The sequence below is a fragment of the Choloepus didactylus genome, chromosome 25 (assembly GCF_015220235.1).
Source record: "Choloepus didactylus isolate mChoDid1 chromosome 25, mChoDid1.pri, whole genome shotgun sequence".
Lineage (NCBI taxonomy): Eukaryota > Metazoa > Chordata > Mammalia > Pilosa > Megalonychidae > Choloepus > Choloepus didactylus.
Window position 1 is genome coordinate 456,291 of NC_051331.1, and position 11,825 is coordinate 468,115.

General features: G+C 32.4%; 1 pseudogene; it reads right to left on the reverse strand.

The window, feature by feature from the left end:
• Positions 1-482: 482 nt before the first annotated feature.
• Positions 483-1,407, reverse strand: LOC119520180 (annotated as a pseudogene).
• Positions 1,408-11,825: the final 10,418 nt, after the last annotated feature.

Genomic DNA, 11,825 nt, shown 5'->3' on the forward strand with positions numbered 1-11,825 from the left:
TTATTTCATGGTGATTTGCAGTTTATTATAAATTTCTGAAAGCTTTACTAATTAATGTTTCTTTTTCCACTAGATTATTCATTAGTATAAGAACTACTAGATTCACTATGAAATACTAAGCACCTGAATGCCCAAAAGACATTTTGTAAACATGCAATACATTTTAGAGTAATTGAAACAGTACACAAATGAAAGTTTGAACAAATAAAAATTTTACATGATGTGAAGTGTCAGGCAATTTTATACTATGGGGGAATTATATATATAAATTCAGGGCATATATGAAATATGACCATTTAGGGAAATGCAAAATTTTGGTATGACTGTAATTTGGTACAAACATTATTTTTTAAAAATTAATATCTGATGCAGCTTGTTTCTTATGTGTTTTCATATCATCTTATGAAATCAACAAGGATAAATAAATACACACATATATATCCATACATACATGTAGATATATAATTATTCAATATAAGTATTTAAAACCACTTTTTATTTTTCAGTCTTTCCAAAGCTTCTTTCACATCTTTATTCCTTAGGCTATAAATCAGGGGGCTTAACATGGGAATCACATAGGTGTAAAACAAAGAGGTCATTTTTTCTTGATCTAAGGAATGAGAAGAGCTGGGCCTGAAATATATGAAGAGCCCAGTTCCCTGGAAAATTGCTACAGCAATCAAATGGGAACTGCAGGTGGAGAAAGCCTTGAATCTCCCTGCAGCAGAGTGGATCTTCAAAACTGATAGGATGATATAAAAATAAGATGCAAGAGCTGTTGAAATGCTACTCAGTTCAATGAAGCCAAAATGGTGAATAATACCAGTTCATTGACATGTACATCAGAACATGAAAGGAGGAAAAGAGGAGACTAGTCACAGAAGAAATGATCAATCACATTTGATCCACAGAAACGTAAGTGGAATGCTAAGATTGTATGTGTCAGAGCATCAGTCATTCTCATCAGGTAAACCCCAGTCATGAGTATGCAGCACATCCTACTGGACATGTTGACTATAAAGAGCAAGGGGTCACTAATGACCTTGTACCTATCAAAGGCCATCCTACCAGCAGCAGACAGCATCTGCAAAGATACAGAAGACTAAAAATTGCAAAGCACATCTGAAAAAGGAAATTGATTCATTCCTGGAAAAGAGGTCCACCAGCATCTTGGGCCCAATTGCTGTGGAATAGCAGGGGTCACAGAAGGAGAGGTAGCTGAGGAAAAAGTACATCGGTGTGTGAAGTTTGGAATCCATTATAATTAAAATGATCATTCCAAGGTTTCCCAGGATATTAATGAGATAAACAACTAGAAGTATGGTGAATAGGGTCCTTTTCTTCAGAGTTAGTAGTTATTCCCAAGAAAAGGAATCCAGTCAAGGAGGAACAATTTCCCCTGTCCATTCTACTTTCCTGTTGACTAAACTGTTGAAAAAATAATCAAGAAAATGGTATATCCATGTTTAACTCCCTGAACATCCACAAACTATTATCTGTAAATAAGGACATTACTTTTTTCTGTCAATTTTCTTCTTTATCCTCAGAATATTACCCAGACATGTACCAGCCTCTAAAGAAGTATTCTTAACTATTTGACAATAGCAAAAGTTATCTGTGATCAGAGTTGAGAAACTTTGGTCTACATCTACATATCATTCATGCAATATGTGACACCTCATGTTCCTCAGTTTCTCTCGGCCTTCACTTGTTTATATCAGGGAGTTTAACTGAATTAGTATGATCTCACTCCATTGTCAAAATATTGTGTTCAAACACAAATGTTTGAGAGATAAGGATCCAAGATATAGGACCAATAATCTGATATGCTTGATAATTTTTACATGGACCAAAAAAAATTATCACAATTATTGTGTTCTTTCAAATTCATGATTGGTTTAATATACTTGTGCTGTAGCTCTAGAAATTATGAGGCTATAACTGACAATAATAGAGAAAACCATTATGTAACTGGTTTGGGTTTGTTGTCTTTATTATTTAGTGAGATAAGAAATATGTTTTATTGAGCTTTTCTCTAGAAAGTTACTACTGCTTTGCCAGAATATTCATTACCTATTTGTAAATGTGATCTACTGCCGAAGGACAAGTCTCTTGACCAGTGACAGAGAAGTGCTAAAAAAAAATGGGAACAACATTTAATGTACACATTTGCAACTCTTTGGATTTTAAGTTGACATTTCCAGTAAAAGCAGATATGGAAAATGAGACAATAAATGTTTCTGAAATACATAGGTTTCAATTTCTTCTGTAAGTGTATTTTTATATTTATGTATGTGGTGTGATTGTGTAGGTGTGTAAAATCTCTGTGTTGATATATGAGATTTGGAATATGATTGATGGTCTGATTTATTTTTATTTTTAGACTTAAGTAATTACTACATATGATCCACATGGAGTTGAATTTGCGCAAGTTGATAGTTGTAACATGCATCTCAAATATTCTTGAAATAAAATTGAAAATGAAATCTGAATGTCAGGTATACACTTATACAATGATAAAAGAAGTAAAGTTTTCTTCTGAACCTAGATTAAATAAAATAATTAAAAACTTACTTTCATGTGTGGGTAGTAATACAATCAATCAGATTCCTTCAGCTCTAAGAAGAAAATATTTTTGGTCTTGTATTTTGCAGCATTTGTTATTTTATACCTGAGAAAGGAAGTATGAAATGATTCATTTCCAATCCCTCATATATTTTTTCCAAAAATAGTTTTTTTCTCCTGTATTCTTGAAATTTGGAGACTCATAAACCCACCTGAGTTGTGCAGGTTTTGTTCTTGTCTCTGGTAGCTGAACAATAAGCAGATGACATTTTATTTTCCCTAGTAACAGTTGGGAATTAAATTCCTGAAGCTCCTGCCTCCACACTTCTGTGTTATACAAGTGTCTTATACACTGTTTGTACACTTTGGATGGATTGTATAGTGTGTGAATATATCCCAATAAAATTACATGAGAAAAAGAAACAGTGTGCTAATAAAACAAAAAAAGGAGTTGAAATTCACTTAGTCTATTAAACTTCCTGTAGTCATTCCTTAGTCTAGATCTTCAGCTTCCCCTTTGTTTCAATGAGATGTCAATAACTTTTTTTCTTTTTTATTTGAGGTTATTTCTATAATTGAAACCAGAGTGGTGGGGAGAAACATAAACCAATAATTTTGTCAACAGAGAAATAACAAATGAAGCTGCAAGGCAATAAAGGCAATTATTTGGTGTCTTAGGATTGCAATTCATGGAGCACATATTCAGGTAGCAACGAAAATTGTGCACTGCCTTGGCATTTTCAGGCAAAGGTTTTAAAGGAAAGGAAGATTACACAAGTGATTTGTTGTTTGTGGATATTTGGGGTACTCCAATTGTCCTTCAGGTTACTTAACTGATCCTCTATTCTCTGGTTTGTTTATGGTGTGCAGATGTCCCTAAGCTTTTCAGGAACATTGTTCCTTGGGGCTTTGCATAGTGTGGCAGTTTATGACATCTGACTGAGACTTGCATAAAAGGAGAGCTCTGAGAATGACCTCCCAACTCCATTTGACATCACTTAGCCATAGAAGCTCTTATTTTGTTTCCTTATAACAGTTTTTATATTTCCATGTTTCATAAAAAATTTAAGAAGTTACTTAAACTTTCTATGCCACGGATGTATTATGCAGATTATTTATAATTATATTTAAAAAGTATTTAGATTGTATTCTAGATATATCAAACAAAGGTTAAATAAGGTTCAGTTATTGTGGTAATAATTTTTTGTGTGTGATTATTTAGAAACATAAGCATTGAGAACATCAGAAATTTATAATTGCATAGGGTTTAAATGATGGTGTTCTATAAAATATGCCAAACTAAAGTCTCTTAAGTTAGACAGAAATTTCTTTGCTATGAAAAAATCAATAGAAAGAGTTATAATGTTGTTGGAACAGTAATGTCACCCTTTATGTGAATCTTTTAACTTTACATCCAAATCCAGATGTGCCTCATCATTTCCCAGACAACAGTAAGTGGGGTGGGGGAGGTGGGGAGAAATAGATGAAGGAAAACACTTACTTATTCCTTTTTAATTGTACAAATTGGAAACATCATGCAGAACTTCCCATCATACTCCACCATCTAAATTTAGTCACAAAACAATTCCAAGCCATAAGAAAGTCTAGAAAATGTTGACTCTAGCTGCACTGCCATGTGTCCAAATAAGACTTTCTCTATTATTAAATAATAGAATAATGAATATCAGTGGAAACTACTGGTTTTCCAGCATTATTGTCTTTCTGGCTATTTAACTATGCATTTATACAATTCTTCCCCTACACAGAACATGCCTGAATGCTCAAAACCTAAAATTCCAAGTAATCACTGCATCCAGCTGAGAGTCAAGTATCTATATCAGATTGTTTTTCCTCTTGTTCTAGAGATTATAAAAAAAAAGAATTGTTTCCATAATATGCTACCTCCACCATATACATGGAAATGCAATCACAAAATACAATAGAGGAGAATATTTTGAGTCTATAGGAATTAGAAATAAATTCATACATGTATAAAGATAAATGCATGAATGGATTGACATATATGTTAGAAACATCAATCTACACAATTATCATGCATTCAAAGATATGATTACACAGTGGTTCTATTATTATTCACCAATTTTGATTTCTATCATTTTGTGATATTTAAATATCTTAGCCATTAAAACACTTATGTAGCATGATCTCATGGTAGATAATGATAGCTAATGATGGTGAGCATTTTATCATGTGATTGTTTATTTGCCTTCTGTACAGCACTTTTAGTAAAATATCTTTTGGGTTTTTTGTCCATTTGCTAATTAGGTCATTTCTTCTCCTAGTGCTGTGTTTTGAAGTATTGTATATATTCTGCATATATTACTGTGGGATATGTAGTGTGAAAATATTTCCCCCAATATTTATCTTGTATTTGTATTCTCTTAATAATGCCTTTGTCAGAGCAAAATATTTTAATTTTTGTATATCCAATTTATCAATAGTTTATTTTGTGGATTGTGTTTTAGTAGCCTATTTAATAACTTATTGTCTAACCACAGTTCACAAAGATTTATCCTAGGTTTTGTCATGGGTTCATCTCTTTACACCTTAGATCTATGATCTCTGTTAGAAAAGGTCTGAGCCTAATCAGGTTGTGATTCAATGAGTTTGGGCTTCTTTCAAGTAATCTCCCACTCAATTAAGAGTATAGGGACAGACACTATTTGAAAAATAAAGAGCACTCAAGATAAGAATTCACTTTTAACACATTTTTTACTAAAGGAATACTTAAGCTAAAAGAAACAAGTTTAGAATGTAAAAATTAATTCATACATTACCAAGCCTGGGAGCCCCCACTCCTCCAGACACAGCTGGACATGAGGTCAGAGAGCTCCCCCTTGTTTCAGTTACAGAGAAATTATAGCACTTGATTTACAGCAACTTTAATTAAGTCATATTTTATTTTTACATTAATTGATGCTTCATGAGCATGAATGTCTCACAAAGTGAAGCATCTCAACCGTTAAGTTGTTCAAGATCAAAGGAAGGTATCCACATTATCAGAGATATCTTTAGGCATTAATCAGCCTTTAAAGCCTGTAAAGTTCTATTGATAATATTTTTATTAGTTGAGATATGATTTCTGTAAGAGCAATATAACATACTTTTACTTGTATAAAAATTAGAAAAGAGATTACAATTGCTTTTCTCTAACTTCTTAATATATTTTTTCATTTTATTATATTGATTAGCTTAGCCATTACATCATATTGATAAATATACATTTGATTAGGACTGTATCCAACAATGCTACATTATTTACAACTTCTCTGTGATTAAAGTAACAACTGCAGCCCATCCTGTTTTCACCCAGGACTAAGCGATTACATGCTATCTACATCTAAAAAGGTTAAGAAGGCCTTTCTGCTTTCTTGAAAATATTCACAGTTCTTTTAACTCTTTAACTTCTCCAGTATAATTTTCAAATATGGGACCTGAAGGATATGAATCATCTGTCCCAGTTATTATATTAATGTCTTTTCACTTTTTATCATTTGGAAATTGTACTTGAGTGTTTTTAGGTAAAAGTTCTCTTAAATCTGCTTCTATATCAGAAGAAATAACTGGTTCTTCACTATCAGAGCAGAAAACATCAGGTGGTATATGAGAGCAGCAAAGAGAGAAAGAATCAGCATTCTCCTTATCAGATTCCTCAGTAGAGATATTACCCTGTGACTGTTTTGCATTATATATTTAGGTCTATGATCCATTTTTTGTTAAGGTTTGTATAAAGTATGAGTTTAGGTTAAATTTTTGCATATGGATGTTCAATTGTTCAGCACTATTTGTTAAAAATACAATTCTTTCAGTCTTAGTTTCCTGGCTGTTTTGCCAAATACCACACAAAGGATTGCCTTAAGCAATGGGAATTGAGTCATGGTTTTGAGACTAGAAGTCCAAAATCAACATATCAGCAAAGACAATGCTTTGTTCCCAAGATCTGTAACATCCTGGCTCTGAATGCTGGCAAACCTTGGGTTTCCTTGGCTTGTGCCTCTGCCTTGCATCATATGGAGAAGTCTTCTCTTTTCTCTTCTGGGTTCATTGACTCCTGCCCTCTGGCTCATCCCCAGACTTTTTCCTTATAAGGACTATGGTAGTGGGAAGAACTCATCCTGGTTCAGTTGGCCATACTTTTACTGAAAATGACATCTCCAAAAGATACTATTTACAAATGAGTTCACACCTATGGGAATAGGATTAAGATTAAGAACATGTTTCTTGGGAGATACATAATCAAATTTACCACAATTTCTTCACTGTAAAACTTTTTACCTTTTTCAAAATCAGTAGCACAGACTTATGGAATGGCTGAATAAGCAGAAGAGCAAATGATAAAATTGATCACAGTAGTCAACAATTATGACCAAAATTTGGGCATGCAAAAAATTATGAAGCATTTACTTATGAAAATAAAGTCAGCCTCAATAAGGACAGTGGGAATTGGTTGCATTTTGGACTGAGTATACTCCCATGTTCCACTCAACTACAGGGAGGAGAAGGCCTATCACAGAATAGACCATGAGGACTGGCATCTCTGTTTATCATGTTGGAGGAGGCTTACTTTATTTTTAGCAAAGCATGGAAAATTCCATGGCTGAAGATACTGTAAAAATAATAGCAATTCCGGTGGCAAATAATCAGGGGAGATCTGTATTACATCTAGTCTAAAGTCTAAAGTCTCTATGAGGTTTTGAAGAGACCAGACAGAAATTTAATAAAAATTTCTGGAGAATGAGAAAGTCAAATAGTGCATTGATAAGATCTCTCTCACCTCTGGTATCTGAAACACCCTGCACAAGGATAAGCTGCATATACACTCAAGAGATGCCAGAGAGTGAACCACAAAGTCACTTGTCCATGATTGAATGTGACTGTGTGAATTCAGAATATAAAATTCAGGAAAGTGTACATTGAATGCCTTCTCCAAGTCATACACAGGTCCATCACAAGGAGTAGAAGTCTCACTGGCTTCAAGATATTGAAGCACATCTGGCCAGTCAATGGCTGATCAGTAAGCTAGCCTCATCCAAAGGCAATCTTTAGTAAGTCAGACAAAAATAAATAAATAAATAAATAAATTATGAATAAATCTATAAAACTAGGCAGAGGACATAAGTGGCTCCACATACTAAAGGAATCAGACTACATAGAATTAGTCTGCACAAGTCACTAAACAAGCACACAAGTAACAACAACAACCAACTATAGAGGGAATTAAAATCTAGTGTTGCCACTATGTTTTATCTAAAATATTCATTTTTAGCCAAAACTTTTTTAGGCAAGCAAGAAAGTGTGACACATCTACAGATAAACAACCACAAAATAAACAAAGCCCATAGAAACTTGTGTCTGAAGGAAGCCAGTTGTTGGACTTAAAGACTTAGCTACTATTTCAAATACTCCCAAAGAACTAAAGGAAACCTTGTTAACAAATTTGGGAAAGAATGATTACAATGTCTCATCACATAGAGAAGATCAATAAATATATAGAAATTATTTTAAAAGAGGCAAATGGAAATTCCAGATATAATAAATACAACAATAAATGAAAATTTCACTAGAGGAACACAACAGCAGATTAGAGCTGGCAGAAGAGAGAATTAGCAAAGTTGAAGACAGGTCCATAGAGATTATATGCTCTTAAAAGACAAAGAAATATGAATTAACAATAAAATTAAACAGAGTCTAAGAAAAGAGTGGAATGCCTTAGAGCTCACTAAAATACATGCATTAAGAGTCCCAGAATAAAAGAAGAAAGAGACAGGGACAGAAAATATATTTGAAGAAAAAAATCACCAAAATTTCCCATATTTTATAAAAAACATGGGTTACACATAACAAAGGATTACACATAGATGCATTATATTTAACTGTTGGATGCCTAAGACAAATACAAAAATTTTCAAAACAACAAGAAAAAAAAATGGCTAACTCCTCATCAGAAACTATGGAGACCAGAGTGCAATATGGTAATATTCAAATTTCTGGAAAAAAAAAAAGACTGTCAAACAAGAGTTCTATGTCCAGTAATTCTACCCTTCAAAAATAAATGCAAAATAAAGACAATCTTAGGTCAACAATTGTGAGTGTTTGTTGTTAGAAGCCCTACCTCACGAGGAATAATAGACAAAATTCTTCAAGTTGAAAAGGGGTGATATCAGAAAATTACCCAATTATTTAAAAAATATAGACCCCTGATAAATGTAACAAAATAGGTAATCATAAAATATAGTGAGACTATGTATTTTTCTGTTTTAAAAAAATTAAAGGCAAATATTGAAAACAATATTTTTAAAACAATTATTAAAACCTTTATTTTTGTGCACATTATGAACAGTCTTACAAAAATAAAAGATGATTATAAAGGAATGGCATAACCAGCTTTATCACAACTGATTAGACAGTTTAGATAAATAGACAACTTTCTATACACACCAAAATTACTCAAGGAATTGCAGAAAATTGAACATCTTCCAAGACCTATAACAAGAAAGGTAATTGAATTAGTAATTAAAAATATACCCACACAAAAAATACCAAAGTCTACATGGCTTTGATGGTGAATTCTTCCAAGTATTTAAAAAGAAATAGCAATCCTCACAAATTCTTCCAAAAAACAATTGAGAATTGTAAAAAAAAAATCATGTCATTCTATGAGACCAGTGTTATTCTGAAAATAAGCTAGACAAGATATGATAAGAATAGAAAGCTGCAGATCAATATCTCTGATGAATATAAACAAAAACTCAATGAAAATATTATGATATGAACACAACAAATATGAAAAGGATTTATACAAAATTAACAATTGTAATTTACCACAGTTCTACAAGTTTCATTTAACATATGAAAATCAATGTGACATGCCATAAGGGGAAAAGCAACACATAATCATCTAAGCAGATACAGAATAAGCACTTGACCAATATAACACCTACTTATGATAAAAAATCTGAAGAAAATGGGAATAGAAGGCAGCCTTCCCAACTTAATAAGAAGCATCTATGAATAACCTATATGTAACATGACTTGTAAAAATATCTTCAGAAATTATCCTAAAAGCATATGGAAAGTGGAGAAATATTTTTGAAAACTTCCACAAAATGTTCATAAAAACATTGAATCAGTGGTATTTGAGCACCAAAACACTCCCTCTTTCTATCCTCTGCCTCTGTTTCTGAAAAATACTCTGGGAACTCTAGTTGGGCAGCCACATTCAAGACGATAATGGCTTCTGCTTCCCCTAACTCCCAATCTGGGACTGAGAATGTTGAATACAGCAAAATGCATTATGTACATATACAAGTAACCAGTGATATTAGCAGTTGTCTTCCCATCAAAAAAATTGGAGGCTATAGAAGAAAATATTGGAAACATCTTCAAGATCCTGTGGTAAGAGGTGGTTCTTATACTTTATGCTCAAAGCACAAATAACAAAAGAAGAAATAGATAAATGGGACTTTTTCAGAATTAAATACATCTTTGCTTCAAATGACTTTGTCAAGAAAATGAAAAGGCAACCTACTTCATTGTAGAAAATATTTGGAAACCACATATCTTATAAGGGTTTAATATCCAGAATATATAAAGAACTCCTACAACTCAACAATACAAAGACTAAACCAAATTTAAGAACCTGTAAAAGACTTGAATAGATATTTTTTTCCAAAGAAGAAATACAAATGGCTAAAAATCACATAAAAAGATGCTCATCATAAATATTAGGAAAATGCAAATCAAAACTGCAATGAGATATCATTTCACACCTATTTTAATAGCCACATTAAAAAAGATCAGGAAACTACAAGTGCTGGATAGGATGCAGAAAAATAGAAACACTTATTCAATGCTGGTTAGAATGTAGAATGGTGCAGCCACAGTGAAAGGTTGGCAGTTCCTCAGAAAGCTAATTATAGAATTATCTTATGACCTGGAAATTCTTCCACTAGTTATTTACCTAAAAGAATTTAAAGCAGGAACTTGAACAGGTATTTGTATACCAATGTTCATGGTGGCATTATTCACAATTGCCAAAAGATGACAACAGCCCAAGTGCCCATCAACTAATGAATGGATGAAAAAAATTTAGTGTATACATATGGAATATTATTCAGCTGTAATAAGGAATGAAGTCTTGATGCATGCAGCAAGAGGATATTACATTGAATGAAATGTCAGACACAAAAGAATAAATATTATATAGGCTCACTAATATGAACTAACTATAATGAGCAAACTCTTAGAGTTAAAATCTAGAGAATAGATTACCAGGAAATAGAATGAGGATAAAGAATAGGAAGTTGATGCTTAATTTGTACAGAATTTTAATAAGATTGATTGTAAATGTTTGGAAATGGATAGAGGTGATCATAGCACATTACTGTAACTGTGATTAGCAGTGTTGCATTTATGGGTGTGATCATGGTTGAAAAAGGACATTTAGTGTCATGTATATCACTAAAAAGAAAGCTAGAGGATGAAACATGGGATGTATTGCATAGATAACCCTGCTGTGGATGATGACTGTGATTAATTGTACAAATATAAGAAGCATTCTTACATGAACTAGAACAGAAATATGTCCCAATTACAAGGATGTTAATGACAGGGTGGTATATGGGAAAAAAATACAACTAAGGCAAACTATGGACTATAGTTAACAGTAATATTGTAATATTATTTCATCAGTTGTAAAAAAGTTACTATACCAATGATAAGTGTCAATAAGGGGAGGGGATAAAAAGTTTATGAGATTTTTCATTTTTGGTTCAAAGAGAATATTCCTAAATTGATTGTGGCAATGAATGAAGAACTCTGTTATTATACTGAGACCCATTAATTGTTCACTTTGAATAGATTGTATGGTGTGTGAATAAAATTGTAAAAAAGCAACAGGAAAAAAAACCTTTTAGGCTAGAAGGCAGTGTGAAGACATAATCAAAGTAAAGGTCTGTCAACCAAGAAGCATATATCAAAAATAAATTATCTTTCAAAAAATGAAGGTGAAATAAAGACACTCAGTTTAAAAAAAAATGATAGAATTTTTCACTAATCTCCCTAAAATAAAATTCTAAAGTGAGCTTTTCTGAACACAAGTGACACCATATAGTAATTTGAGTTCTCATGAAGAAACAAAAACACACAAAGAAAATTATGCAGCTAAATTTAAAAGATGGCATAACTGATTTTTTCTTTTTTCTTTTCTCTTAACTGATTTAAAGGAAATTTTAAGCCGT